Below are 13,464 nucleotides of genomic sequence, written 5' to 3'. Positions count from 1 at the left end.
TCTCTATCTTTATTTTATGTTTTATTTATCTTTTAATTATCAATTCTCCATCACCATTTGAATCCGCCTGACTGAGATTTACAAGGTGACCATTGCTTGCTTCAAGCCGATAATCTCCGTGGGATCGACTCTTACTCACGTAAGGTTTATTACTTGGACGACCCAGTGCACTTGCTGGTTAGTTGTGCAGAGTTGTGATAAAGAGTTGATATTACAATTGTGCGTACCATGATGATGGCGCCATTGATGATCACAATTTCGCATACCACAGTGCTTTGAGTTCAAGTTTGGGTGCTTCTTTTTTTCATTCTCTTCCTTTGGTGCACCCTGTATATGAATCTTTGCTGTTGCAGCCTCTTCACTAGATGTTGATTCCTCCTCTGTTAACCCTTCAAGTTCTTTTTCTTCAAAAATCTCTTGTACTGCGTCTTCTAGTGAATCTAACCTCATACATTCGCCCAATGGTTCTGGTGTGTAACTCATGGCCTTGAACACATTGAATGTCATCTTTTCAATGTGTAATCTCAAGGTGAGTTCACCTTTTTGGACATCAATGATAGCTCCAGCAGTGGCCAAGAACGGTCTTCCCAGGATGATGGAGGCCTTGGCTTCCTCCTTCATGTCCAGCACTACAAAGTCTGCTGGGAAGATAAAATCTCCTACCTTCACCAGCAAATCTTCTACTATGCCATGAGGAAACTTGAACGATCGGTCTGCCAGTTGTAGGGCCATTTTTGTTGGCTTAGCCTCCTCAATCCTCATTTTTCTCATCATAGCTACTGACATCAGATTTATGCTGGCTCCTAAGTCACACAGAGCCTTCTCCACTGTGATTTCCCCTATAATACAAGGGATTTGAAAGCTCCCAGGATCCTTCAATTTCTGGGGTAGTTTGTGCTGAATGATGGCACTACATTCTTCGGTTAGTGTCACAATCTCATTGCTCTTCCAGCTTCTCTTCTTGGTCATTAATTCCTTTAAAAACTTGGCATAGAGCGGCATTTGCTCTATTGCTTCAGCAAAGGGTATGTTGATTTGTAGTTTCTTGAAGATTTCTAGAAATCTTAAGAATTGGTTGTCATCCCCCTTCTTTTTCAATTGCTGAGGGTATGGAGCTTTTGGGACGTCTAGCTTCAGCATTTCTCCTTTTTGCTGTGAACTGGGAATGGGAATTTGGACTTCATCTCGTTCTTTTTCCCCTTCATTTGAGTTCTTCTCTTGTGATTTCTTGGGAATTTCCTTCAATTCCTTCCCACTTCTGAGGGTGATAGCCTGACATTCCTCTCTTGGGTTTGGATCGGTGTTGCTGCACAGGTTATGGCTGGGAATTTGCTTGAATAGGTAGCCAATTTGTGTCTCAAGTTTCTTGATGGCAGCATCTTGATTCTGCATATTGGACCGCACTTCCTCTCAGAACATTTTACTGTCCTGGACTTCTTTGCATATTCGTTCAAGTAGGGTCTCAATCCTTGAGAGTCTATCTTCGGATGATGGTAAGTTGGAGTTGGAGGGATGAGAATGGCCATTTTGGTTTTGATATGGATGTTGAGAGGTGTTGTTAGGTGGGTGCTGATATGATCTCTGTGTGGAATGTTGGTGAGCTGCATTGTTGTTGGGGTTGTGACGTCTCTGATCTTGGCCTTGATCTTGTTGATTTTCCCACCCAAAGTTTGGGTGGTTCCTCCAACCAGGATTGTAAGTTTTGGAGTATGGATCATGGGTCTGCCTAGGTGAGTTTCCAATGTAGTTGGCTTGTTCCTGCTCACCCTCTGCTTCTGCATTCACTCCTTCTTGGGTTGCTGATGAGGTGGTGATTGCTGCTACTTGGTTCCTCTCCATCTTCTTGGTAAAATCAGCCAGCTGCTTGGTGATCATCTTGTTTTGGGCCAGCAGTGCATCCACGTTATTTATCTCCATCACTCCTCTAGTGTTGCCTCTTTCAGAAGCATAAAAGTAGTCATTCTCAGCTACAGTCTCAATGACATCTATGGCTTCTTCAATAGTCTTCTTCTTGTTCAGAGATCCCCCAGATGAGTGGTCTACTGCCTTCTTTGATTCATAAGAAAGACCTTCATAGAAAATGTGTAACTATACCCATTCATTGAACATATCTGGCGGGCACCTTCTTGTCAAGTCCTTAAACCTCTCCCATGCTTCATATAGAGTTTCACCATCTTATTGCCTAAAGGTTTGTACCTCAGCTCTCAACCTATTGATTCTTTGAGGAGGATAGAATCTCGCCAAGAATTTGTTCACCACATCTTTCCAGGTTGTTAAACTCTCCTTCGGGAAGGATTCCAGCCATTTAGATGCTTTGTCCTTGAGTGAGAAGGAAAACAGGAGCAGTCTATAGGTGTCAGGATGAACACTATTAGACTTCAAGTATCACATATCCTCAGGAATGTGGTTAGATGTTGATTAGGGTCTTCTTGGACACTTCCTCCGAATGAACAGTTGTTCTGAACCAGGGTGATGAGCTGTGGCTTTAGTTCAAAGTTATTGGCATGTATGGTTGACTTTTGGATGCTACTTCTACAGTTTCCTGGGTTTGGATTGATATAAGAGCCTAGAACTCTTCTTTCTTGTCCAGCATGATGCATTGGACCTTCTCTGCCATGGTTGTGAGCCTCTTCTTCATGATGGTTCTCCATATTCTCATCCATGTCTGGTTCAAAATACTCATCCTCTTCCTCAGCACCGACAACTCTCTTTCCTCTTGCTTCCCTCCTTAGTCTAAGGAAGGTCCTCTCAAGTTCAGAATCAAAGGAAGTTGAAGCCTCACTTCTTCTACATATCATACAACTAACAAGGCCAAAGCAAAAAGGGAGATAGAGAGTATTCTTGTTAAAAATGCTGTTAGTGTGAGTGATGCAATATATCAAACAGTTAGTGGGTTAGTGAATTGAATTGTAACAAATACGAGAACACCACAAACGGGTAGGCGTAAAGGGAAGAAAATAACTAAAACTGAAAGTAAATTACTCAAACAGAATTTAAATCAAACAGAATTTAAATCAAACAAAATAAAAATGCTCAATCTAGTTATCCACCAATTTGATCATTGTTGATACAAAATCAATCCTTGGCAACGGCGCCATAAACTTGATGCACGGAAACTAGTCTCTCAACAATTTTCCCTCGGCAAGTATATCGAATTGTCATCAAGTAAAAACTCACAATAGAGTGAGGTCGAATCCCACAGGGATTGATTGGTCAAGCAACTTTAATTGGAGGAATGTTCTAGTTGAGCTAAGCAGAATTTGATTGGAGAATTACAGGAATTTAAATGGCGGAAGGTAAATGGCAGGAAATGTAATTACTGGAAATAAAGGACTGAATGTAAATGATGGAAAGTAAATTGCAGAATCTTAAATGGGGAATGGGGAAGATGAACATAAAAGTAAATGGCAGAAAGTAAAGAGAATGGGTAAGATCAGAAATGGGAAGTTCATTGGACTCAGGAGATGTTGTATTCTCCGGATCAAGTTTATTTTCATCTCTTCCTCAATCAATGCATTCATTGATCTCCTTGGCAATCTTAAGTGATTGAATTCCAATTCCTTGGTAATTCAATCTCTCAAATCTTGATCAATAGCCAATTTCTTGGTCTAATTGCTCATGAGAAGAGATGAAGTGTGGTCACTGATTATACCACATGTATTCCCAAATCAAAATGTTGGTAGGATTATATGTCACTATATCCATCCAAACCCCAATTTGGTCCAACATGAGAAAGAATTTCTAGCATGATCTCTTCATTCCTCTTCCAAGGTTCCGAAGAGATCCAAGTATGAATAGCTTCTTTTCCAAGACAACTACCTAATTGGATGAAGATTGAAAGCTTTCTAGTAAAATCAAGAGAAAAGAAAGAAGAAGAATAATGAAAACTATTATTGATCCATCAAATTACAACAGAGCTCCCTAACCCAATGAAAGGGGTTTAGTTGTTCATAGCTCTGGGAATGGAAAACAAAGATGGAAAATACATTCTCAAAGTAAAACTAAAAGTGCAGAGAAAGTAAAATTATACAGAGAGTAGTTCTCCCAATGTCCAAAGCTCTCTCTCTCTAGTTCAAAACTACTCCTATATATACTACTCTTCTGATCTTCTAGTTGGCTCTTCAAGTCTTTAGATACGCGCCTTTGGATCTTGAGTTGAAGCAGTTTGGAATCTTCAGTAGGCTCAGCTTTACTTGCAGAGAAAGTATGAAGTAGGCATGGACTTTAGCTAGGATGTTAGTGGCGTTAACGTTAAGTGAAAATGTGGGTTCAAGAACGTTAGTGACAATCACCTTTTTCACTAACGTTCCTAGCCCAAGATGGTTCACGTTAACTTCAACGTTAGTGGCACTAACGTGACCACTAACGTTGCCTTTTGGTCCATCGCAAGTGTTATTGGCGTTTACCTTTGCCAATAACGTTGCTCTTAGCCCCCCTTTTCTCACGTTAGACTCCATGTTAGTATAACTAACGTGGCTCTTAACGTGGGTATGCCTTAGCCTCGAGAGCGTTATTAGTGGCACTTACCTTTGTCACTAATGCTTCAAATGCCCCTTCTCACGTTAGTGCCTCACGTTAATTATCTTAACGTGGCCACTAATGTGGTGGTGATTGCCATCTCCAACGTTAGTGACAAAGGTGAGTGTCACTAACGTTGGCTCATTATTTCTTTCCTCCACGTTAGCTTCCACGTTAATGCAATTAACGTGGCAATGCATTAACGTGGCAACTAACGTGGCTCATAGTGGCTTGGTCCAACGTTAGTGACAAAGGTGAGTGTCACTAATATTGGCGATTCCTTGCTCCTCCCACGTTAGAGTTCACGTTAATGTAGTTAACGTGACTCTTAACGTGGCCAATTGGGCTTAGTCCAACGTTAGTGACAAAAGTGACTGTCACTAACGTTGGCATTGTCTTCCTTTCCACGTTAGAGTTCACGTTAACTGAGTTAACGTGACTCTTAACATGGCTAATTGCCAATTTGGAGCGTTAGTGGTATTCACTTTTACCACTAACGCTGGAGCTCCCTTTCTCTCCACGTTAACTACCACATTAATGTAGTTAACGTGGCAATTAACGTGGGCCATGATGGTTTTGAAGGCGTTATTGGTAATCACTTTTCTCATTAACGTTGCAAGTTTATTCCCATTCCATGTTAGTGGTCACGTTAATTAGATTAACGTGGCTGCTAATGTGGCTCTTCCTTGCTTCTTTTGTCCTGAAATCAAGCAAATAAAGTGCATCAAAGCTCTAATCCAAGTTATGAGACATGCATTATCCAATTTGTCATTCAATTCATGCATAATTCTCATAAAATCACATGAAATTCATAATGTTTGCTTGAATCAAGATGTAAGTGATTATCTACCCAAAACTTGCTTTTTAACTAAGAAAATGCATGAAACTACCCTAAAACAGTAAAGAAAAGGTCAGTGAAACTGGCCAAAATGCCCTGGCATCAATGAGCAATTAGACCAAGGAATTGGCTATTGATCAAGATCTGAGAGATTGAGTCACCAAGGGATTGGGGCTCAATCAATCATGATTGCCAAGAGGTCAATGAGTTGCATGATTGAAGAGGATATAAGCTAGATTTGATCCAAAGAGACAACATCTCCCAATCTCAATGAATTTCCCCATTCTTATCTATCCATTTCTCTATAGCTTAATTTTACATTCAGCAATTCCCCATTCCCATTTACATTCAAGTCATTTATGATTCCGCACTTTACATTCTGCCATTTATATTTCTACACTTTATCGCTTTTCTTTATATTCTAGTCATTTACATTTATGTCATTTACAATTCTGCACTTCACAATCTTATTGATCTACTTGACTAATTCATCAATCAATTAAAGCTGCTTGAATTTGCCAATCTCTGTGGATACGATCCCACTCCACCGTGCGTTATTACTTGACGATAACTTTGGTGCGCTTGCCAAAAGAACTAATTCACCAATTTTTCAATGGGGTGTGAATTGGACTCATCAAGGCGCCAAGGCTTCTTTGGTTGGTCTTGATCATGGGCGCTAAGCGCCAATTGTTTTTCCCATCATGTGCATTGGGCACTGGGAAGTTGTTGCTTTGTTCTTCTTCGAAGGTGTTAGGCACCAAGGTTAGGTGCTTGGCGTTGGTGCCCTTGGGTGTGAGAAAATCTTTAGCACTGAGGAGTTGACGTTGGGTGCCAATTTCGGGCGCTTATGCCCTACCCTTGATATTTTTGGACGCTGAGCCTTTGAGGGTATGGAATGCTGGGCATGTATTCTGGCACCTTAACTAAATCCATTGGTGGCTCTTTTAAAGCTTGAAGTGAAGGTACAAGGGGACTAGTAAGCACGTGTTCTCCTTGAGTCATGACATTCTCCATTGCTTCTTCCTCCTTCTTGTAAGTTCTTGTAGTTTCTTTGCCAACCACTTTGTCACTCCTCAAACTTATAGTCTAGAATTTTTTTCTTGGATTTGGAATTGTATCACTGGAAAAAGCATTTGTGGGTTTGGATAATTGTTGAGTGATGAGCAGATATTTTATATGCTTTTTGACATCATTTTCATATAGTTTTTAGTAGTTTTTATTTTGTTTTTATTAAGCTTTTATAGGTTTTAATGTTAAATTCACATTTTTTTATTCTACTATGATTTTTTGTGTTTTTGGAAAATTTCAGGTATTTTCTGGTTGAAATTGAAGAGCTGGAGCAGAAGTCTGATTTAGAGGCAGAGAAAGCACTGCAGATGCTGTCCAGATCTGACCTGCCTGTATTTGGAAGAGCTTTTCTGGAGCTACAAAAGTCCAAATGGAGCGCTCTCAACGGATATGGAAATCTGACTTCCAGAGCTTTCTAACAATATATAATAGTCTATACTTGGCTTCGGATTAGAAGGCCCAAAACTGGCGTCCAACGCCAGCTTCCTACCCCCTTCCAGGCGTCTAGCGCCCAAAAGAGCAGAGACTAATGTACAAACGCCCAAAGAGGACCCCCTAGCTAGCGTTCCATGCCCAGAGACCTCATAGCACGTGGATCTTATCAAATATTAGCCCAAACACTCACCAAGTGGGCCCCAGAAGTGAATTTTAGCACTAGATAGACTGTTTTACCCTTACTAGTCATCTGTTTAGTATTTAAAGTGTATTTTACATTATCATTCAAACAACATCAAGGAATTTATGCTATTTTCGAGTTTTACATTGTATTCTCACTTCATTATGAGTTTCTAAACCTCCCAGGTTGAGGGGAGGAGCCCTGCTTAGTTCTATGAATTAATAAAAGCACTATTATTTCTCTTCAATCTGCGTTTGATTAATTCTAAGATGTATATTTGTACTTCATCATGGTAAATATGATGATCTAACCAATTATCTCTATTCCTCAGATTAAGACGAACGTGCCTGACAAACACCCGCGTCTACGTGGGTCAGAATGCGTCTTTCATCGGATAAGGACGACCAACAGCTTGAATATACATCTCTCAGACAGCTAATCCACGACTTCGTTCGGGACTTCTCAAGACATCAGTTCAGCTAAATTCTGGGGAGATTAGGATCTCTGTGGTATAGGCTAGAATCCATAGATGCAGCATTCTCTGATCCAGAAGATCTGACCTTGTCTATGGCGTTTTGAGTATGATCATAAAGGAGAATGGACTGTTCGCGCTTCACCCTTAAGTAGAGATGGATCCACACTAAACCTGGGGTTCAGATCTGGAGGAGTATTGGTAGCTGCTCAAACCAGTGTCAATCACATACAGCCTGCTGACGAGCGGATTTTTGCTAGTAAAGAATTTCACAAACAAATTCTCGTTGCTAGTATAGTTTCTAAACCAACAAAGAATCCTTTCGTACAAATAAATTTGGTTGTCACAAGTAACAAACCCCTAAAAATTAATAACCGAAGTATTTAAACCTCGGGTCGTCTCTCAAGGAATTGCAGGAAATTGTTCTTGTTATTGGTTATGAGTTTTCTGAAAAATTTTTAAATGAGGAATGGAAAAATAAATGTTTATAAATTAAATCAATGAAAATTAACAAGAGGTTTTATGTAATTAAAATAAAAAGCCTTGGCTAGGCAAAGATTAATCGGAAGTTCTATCCTTGTTGGATTTCCCAAGATTAATAGTAATATGTTGTTGTTTCTACTTAGTTAACCCTTACCAAATAAAGGAAAGTCAAGTAACTAACTAACCAACTTTGAATTCACAAGTCCTAATCCTCTCCCTTGGGAAGGATTAGCGTTAGTGACTAGAGAGGCAGCCAACAACTTCCAATTACAATTTAACTCTTGAGTCTTCCAACTCAAGGGTCTCCTATTAAATATTAATCAACTCCAAAGCCAAGTTGAAAGTCTACTCCATTGACATGGATGACATTTTCGCATACATGTAAAGGGAGTAGAAAGAAGACATGATAATTGGAATTGAATTGAGATAATCAAGCAAATAAAGAAATTAAATGGAAAAATACTCTTTGCATTAATAAATTAACAAAAGAAGAAGATAAACTAAAATAATAGAATAAATAAAAAGTAGAAGAAAACTAAATTAAAGGAACATTGAACCTGGAATTGGGAAAAAATAAACCTAGAATCCTAAAAACTAGAGAGAGGAGAGAGCCCCTCTCTCTAAAAACTACATCTAAAACCTAACAATTTGTGAATGATGGGAACCGAATGGATTCCTTGTGATTACCCCACTCTGTAGCCTTTAATCTATGTTTTTTGGGCTTGAAACTGGGCCAGAAACAGCCTAAAAATTTCCCCCAGCGATTTCTGATACGTCCAGCATGTGGCTCTGTCACGTGTACACGTCGTCCACGCGTATGCGTCGCTGAATTTTTGCAAGGTCATACGTACGCGTGCCTCATGCGTGCGTGTCATCTAACTGCATGGTAACTATGGCAAATTATATATCATTTCGAAGCCTCGGATGTTAGCTTTCCAATGCAACTAGAATTGCCTCATTTGGACCTCTGTAGCTCAAGTTATGGTCAATTTAGTACGAAGAGGTCAGGCTTGACAGCTTTGGCAATTCCTTCAATTTCTTGTATTCCTTCCACTTTTGCATGTTTTCTTTCCATCCTCTAAGCGATTCCTGCCCTATAAACCCTGAAATCACTTAACAAACATATCACGACATCGAATGGTAATGAGAGAGGATTAAACATAGCAAATTTAAGGCCAAAGAAGCATGTTTTCAATCATAGCACAAAATTAGAAAGAAAAATGTAAAAACATGCAAATTCAATGAATAAGTGTGAGAATAGTGGATAAAATCTACTCAATTAAGCACAAGATGTACCACGAAATAGTGGTGCATCACCTGCTATTAAAGAAATCACTCACAAGCAAGGAGAGCAGTAGTACCAGAGTTAATTCAGAAAGACAAAGCAACTCCAACTCTCAACTCTATTCCTATTATTTAATCCAATTAGCTTTACCCCCTTTCGCACATTACTCTTACAACTCTATATATGACATATAATCATTCAAAGTTTACCCAACAACCTTCTGATTCCGCCTGACTAAGACCTGCAAGATAAGCATTGCTTGCTTCAAACCACAATCCTCGTGGGATCGATCCTGACTCGCTCAGGTATTACTTGGATGACCCAGTGCACTTGCTGGTATAACAGTACAAAGGTGTGGGGATTCGTGCTACCATTGAGCAACTTGTCCTACTTGTTTTTCCAAATTTCTAATTAAGGCTGTAGTTTCCTATATGAAATTTTGAGTGGCTTGCATAAAAGTGGAGGTGTTATGGGAGAGTTTTTCTAAGACAATTTCCATATTGGAAATCCTTTGAGGAAATTAGGATTCTTGTGATGGTTGTGGGGGTTGTGAGGAATGGTATTGGGAGTTGAGGTTGTTTTGGTGAGGGTTATTGTTGAAATTGGGTTGCTTTTGACCTTGATTCCCCCATCCAAAGTTGGGGTAATTTCTCCACCCAAGATTGTATATCTTAGAGAAATGATCATTGTTGGGTAGTCTAAAAGAATTCCCCAAGTAATTTGCTTGCTCAACCGAAGATTGACCATACTCAAAGCCTTCAACTTGAAGTACTCCACCACTCATGTCATAAGAAGTATCTTGGGTGTTCACGGATGAGACTTGCCTGCCCCCTAAGTGTTTAGTGATGGTATTGATTTGTTGGGACATGACCTTATTTTTGGCAAGAATGGTATCCAGGACATCTAATTCCATGACTCCCTTTCTTACTGTTCTTTCTGAAGAGTATAAATACTGATTATTGGCCACCATCTCTATCAATTTCAAGGCCTCATCAGTGGTCTTCTTCATACGCAGAGATCCTCCAGCTGAGTTATCCAATGAGATTCGTGAAGCAGGGGTGATCCCATCATAGAAAATCTAGAATTGGACCCAGTCAGCAAACATGTCTGGAGGGAACTTTCTCAATATATCCTTGTACCTCTCCCAAGCATCAGAGAGACTTTCCTTCTTGTTGTCTGAAGGTTTGAATATCTGTTCTAAGATTTGTCAACCTTTAAGGTGGAAAAAAACTTATTTAAGAATTTGGTGACAAAGTACTCCCAAGTTGCTATACTCTCCTTGTGTTGAGTGTCAAACCACTGTTTAGCCCAATCATTTACAGCAAAAAGGAGCAACAATAATCGATAAACTTCACCTAGAACTCCATTAGTCTTGACTGTATCACAGATTTGTAGGAAGTTAGAGATGAACAAGTTAGGATCTTTCTGAGGGCTCCCATGAAATTGACAGTTTTATTGCGCCAAAGTAACAAGCTAGGGCTTCAACTTGAAGTTGTTGGCATTCACAGTAGGTGTCACAATGCTACTTCCACAACTCCCAGGATTTGGAATAGTGAAAGATCTAAGAGTCCTCCTAGGTTAAGGAACATTAGCATTATTGTTTGCATTGTCAGCCATGTTGTGTTCTAGTTCTTCTTCACATATCTCTTCAATCTCTTCTTTAACTCTCTGATCTCTAGCTTATTTTCTTTGTTGCCAAAGAGTTCTTTCAATTTTAAAATCGTAGTGAAGAGATTCTTTATCCTTATTATTCTGCATAGACACAAAAACAAGAGAATCAAATTGGAATTCCCTTCGTCATAGTGAAGGGAACTCCCAGGGGGTGAATAACAAACAATAAATTACTAAAGCTATAAAAAGTCTAATCTAAGTAATCAACTGATTAGTAGTTTGTTAACCACAATTAATCTCTGGCAATGGCGCCAAAAATTTAATACAAAATTTCCACACTTACTATCGGCAAGTGCACTGGATCATATCAAGTAATACCACGGGAGTGAGTTATCGTTCTTACGAGGATTAACAGATTAAGCAAACAATAGTCAATTGATTATTCTAGTCAGACAATCAAAAATGAGTTTTTTGAAATCCTTAAAATCAAAATAGATAATGTAAACAAAGCTATTTAAGAACGTGTGAAAAAGTATATGAAAGAACAGTTAAGGTGTTAGAGATATTTAATTTTTAGGATTAACAATTATTGCTATCTACTTTGATCATGCAAAGATATAATTTGCGGCAAACCCTAAATAATCGAACCCTAATCCATTTGCAATTAACTGTGCTAAGAGATTAAGTGATTTTTGGTTTAAGAGATTAAGTGCAATTTCTGGTTTAAATGCCACACAATTCTTCGAATGTAAAATCAATATGTAAGAATCAGAATAACCGCTTTAATAGAATAATAATTTTTAACTGCCCGGGATCGGTTCGAAAAATTAGACATCTTAATTTGAAAATATAAAGGTAAAATTTGAATTCAATAGATTTTTCTGAGTGGGAAAATGTATCTTTTATGGAAAACTTTTGTAAAAATGCGTACCGGCACAGTCGGCAGTACCGACTCTAGTCTGACCTGTACCACGTATTGAGAAAAATAATATTTTGAAAATTAAATTTATTATTTTTAAAGGACAAAAATAATTTAGAATCGAAAACGGGACACTAATGTGTAAGTTTTTAGCCCAAAGTGGGCCAAACGGGTTGGACCGGACCCAAATCGGACCCAAGGTCTAACATATATATACTATATTAATGAGCTTTCAGCTCATTTTAATGGGGAGAGAGAGAGAGAGAGAGAACTCGGGTAGATGAGAAGAGAGGAGAAGAAGACATTGTTACTATTCATCTCCTTTTTCTTTTGGCCATATCTTGAGCTACGGATCTTCAATTGACGTGTCGTTTGTGGCCACGCGCAGCTCTCTCTGAGCCCGTCTTTTCTAACTATATTTTTCCAGTAAGATTTCAAAACTCAAACTCCAGTTTCTATCCCTAACAATTTCGCATTTTTACGTTTAGTTTTTGAGTATATTTTGTGATTTTATTTGTTTAGGGGTGATCTTGCATTAGAATATTATTGGGTTTTACCCCTAATATCATTGGGTATGGTAAGTTTCTTCAAACCTTGTGTTTAGTTATTTTTGTGAACCCTAGGTTTGATGTTGGTATGTTGTATGATGTTAGATTGAGGTTTGATATTTGTTGGAGTGAGCTTGATGGTTTTAAAGCCTTGAGTTTGAGCTTGGTGTTTCGAGTTGCGTGAAAATTGGCCAAGGTATGGTTTTGATTTCTTCTATGTAATATGTAATATTTCTGGACACTTAGGCTAGTGGACTTTAGGATAGGATTGAATTGATTGTAGGAAATTGTTGAATTTGATAATGTATGATGGCGTTGTTGATTTTGATGAAGTATGATGTTGAACTTTGATATTGTTGTTGATTATTGAAATGGAGGTTGAAAATGATGATTTTGAGTGTTGATAATGAATTATGAAGCTTATTGACGTTGATAAATGTTGAAAATGATGAAATGATGCTTTGAGTGTAATAATTGAGAATTTAAGGAAGGTAAGTGAGAATTTTTGTATGAAATCCGTGAAATTGCACATTGATAGGTTGTGGAAGGAATTGGAAGATATAAGAACATCATTTAGGTCCATTGGAACTGTTTTGGTTGTAGGATATTCGGTTTTGGTTGTGAATTTTGGAAGTTTGAGAATCTAGCAAATTTTTGGTAAAAAACTAATTTTTGGTGAACTTTGACAGATCATAACTTGAGCCTCAAAGCTTAAAATTAGATTAACTTTGTTTTAAATTAAAGGTGGTTTTGAGATCTTTAAATTGGTATAAAGTTTGATGAAAATGGATTTTTGTAGAGGAAGTTATGAACATTTAAAGTTTGGTATTTAAAACTAATTTTCTGCAACTTTACAAAATTTTGAAAATTTGGAGGGGTATGCATACGCAGGTCCCCCATACGTGAGCGTGCGATTATATTTGGCACCTATGCATACACGGAACCTTGCATACGTACGCGGAATGTGCAAAACTTGAGTATGCATACTCGACCATATGATCTGGTATGCGAATGATGCTTTCTATTCAGCACCCATGCGTGCACAACTTCTTGTATGCATACGCAGAATGGGCAAAATTTCAAGTATGCGTACGCATACATGGACA

General features: G+C 38.5%; 1 non-coding gene across 1 annotated transcript; it reads left to right on the top strand.

The window, feature by feature from the left end:
- Positions 1 to 2,104: 2,104 nt before the first annotated feature.
- On the top strand, positions 2,105 to 2,211 carry LOC148577316 (small nucleolar RNA R71). Its single transcript, XR_015904506.1, has one exon. It is a non-coding gene; the product is annotated as a small nucleolar RNA R71 (small nucleolar RNA).
- The last annotated feature ends 11,253 nt before the right edge of the window (positions 2,212 to 13,464 follow it).

The sequence above is a fragment of the Arachis ipaensis genome, chromosome B1, assembly GCF_059453495.1.
Source record: "Arachis ipaensis isolate K30076 ecotype BB chromosome B1, ASM5945349v1, whole genome shotgun sequence".
Taxonomy (NCBI): domain Eukaryota; kingdom Viridiplantae; phylum Streptophyta; class Magnoliopsida; order Fabales; family Fabaceae; genus Arachis; species Arachis ipaensis.
The sequence above is the reverse complement of the archived record's forward strand: the minus strand, read 5'-3'. Positions and strand labels throughout refer to the sequence as shown.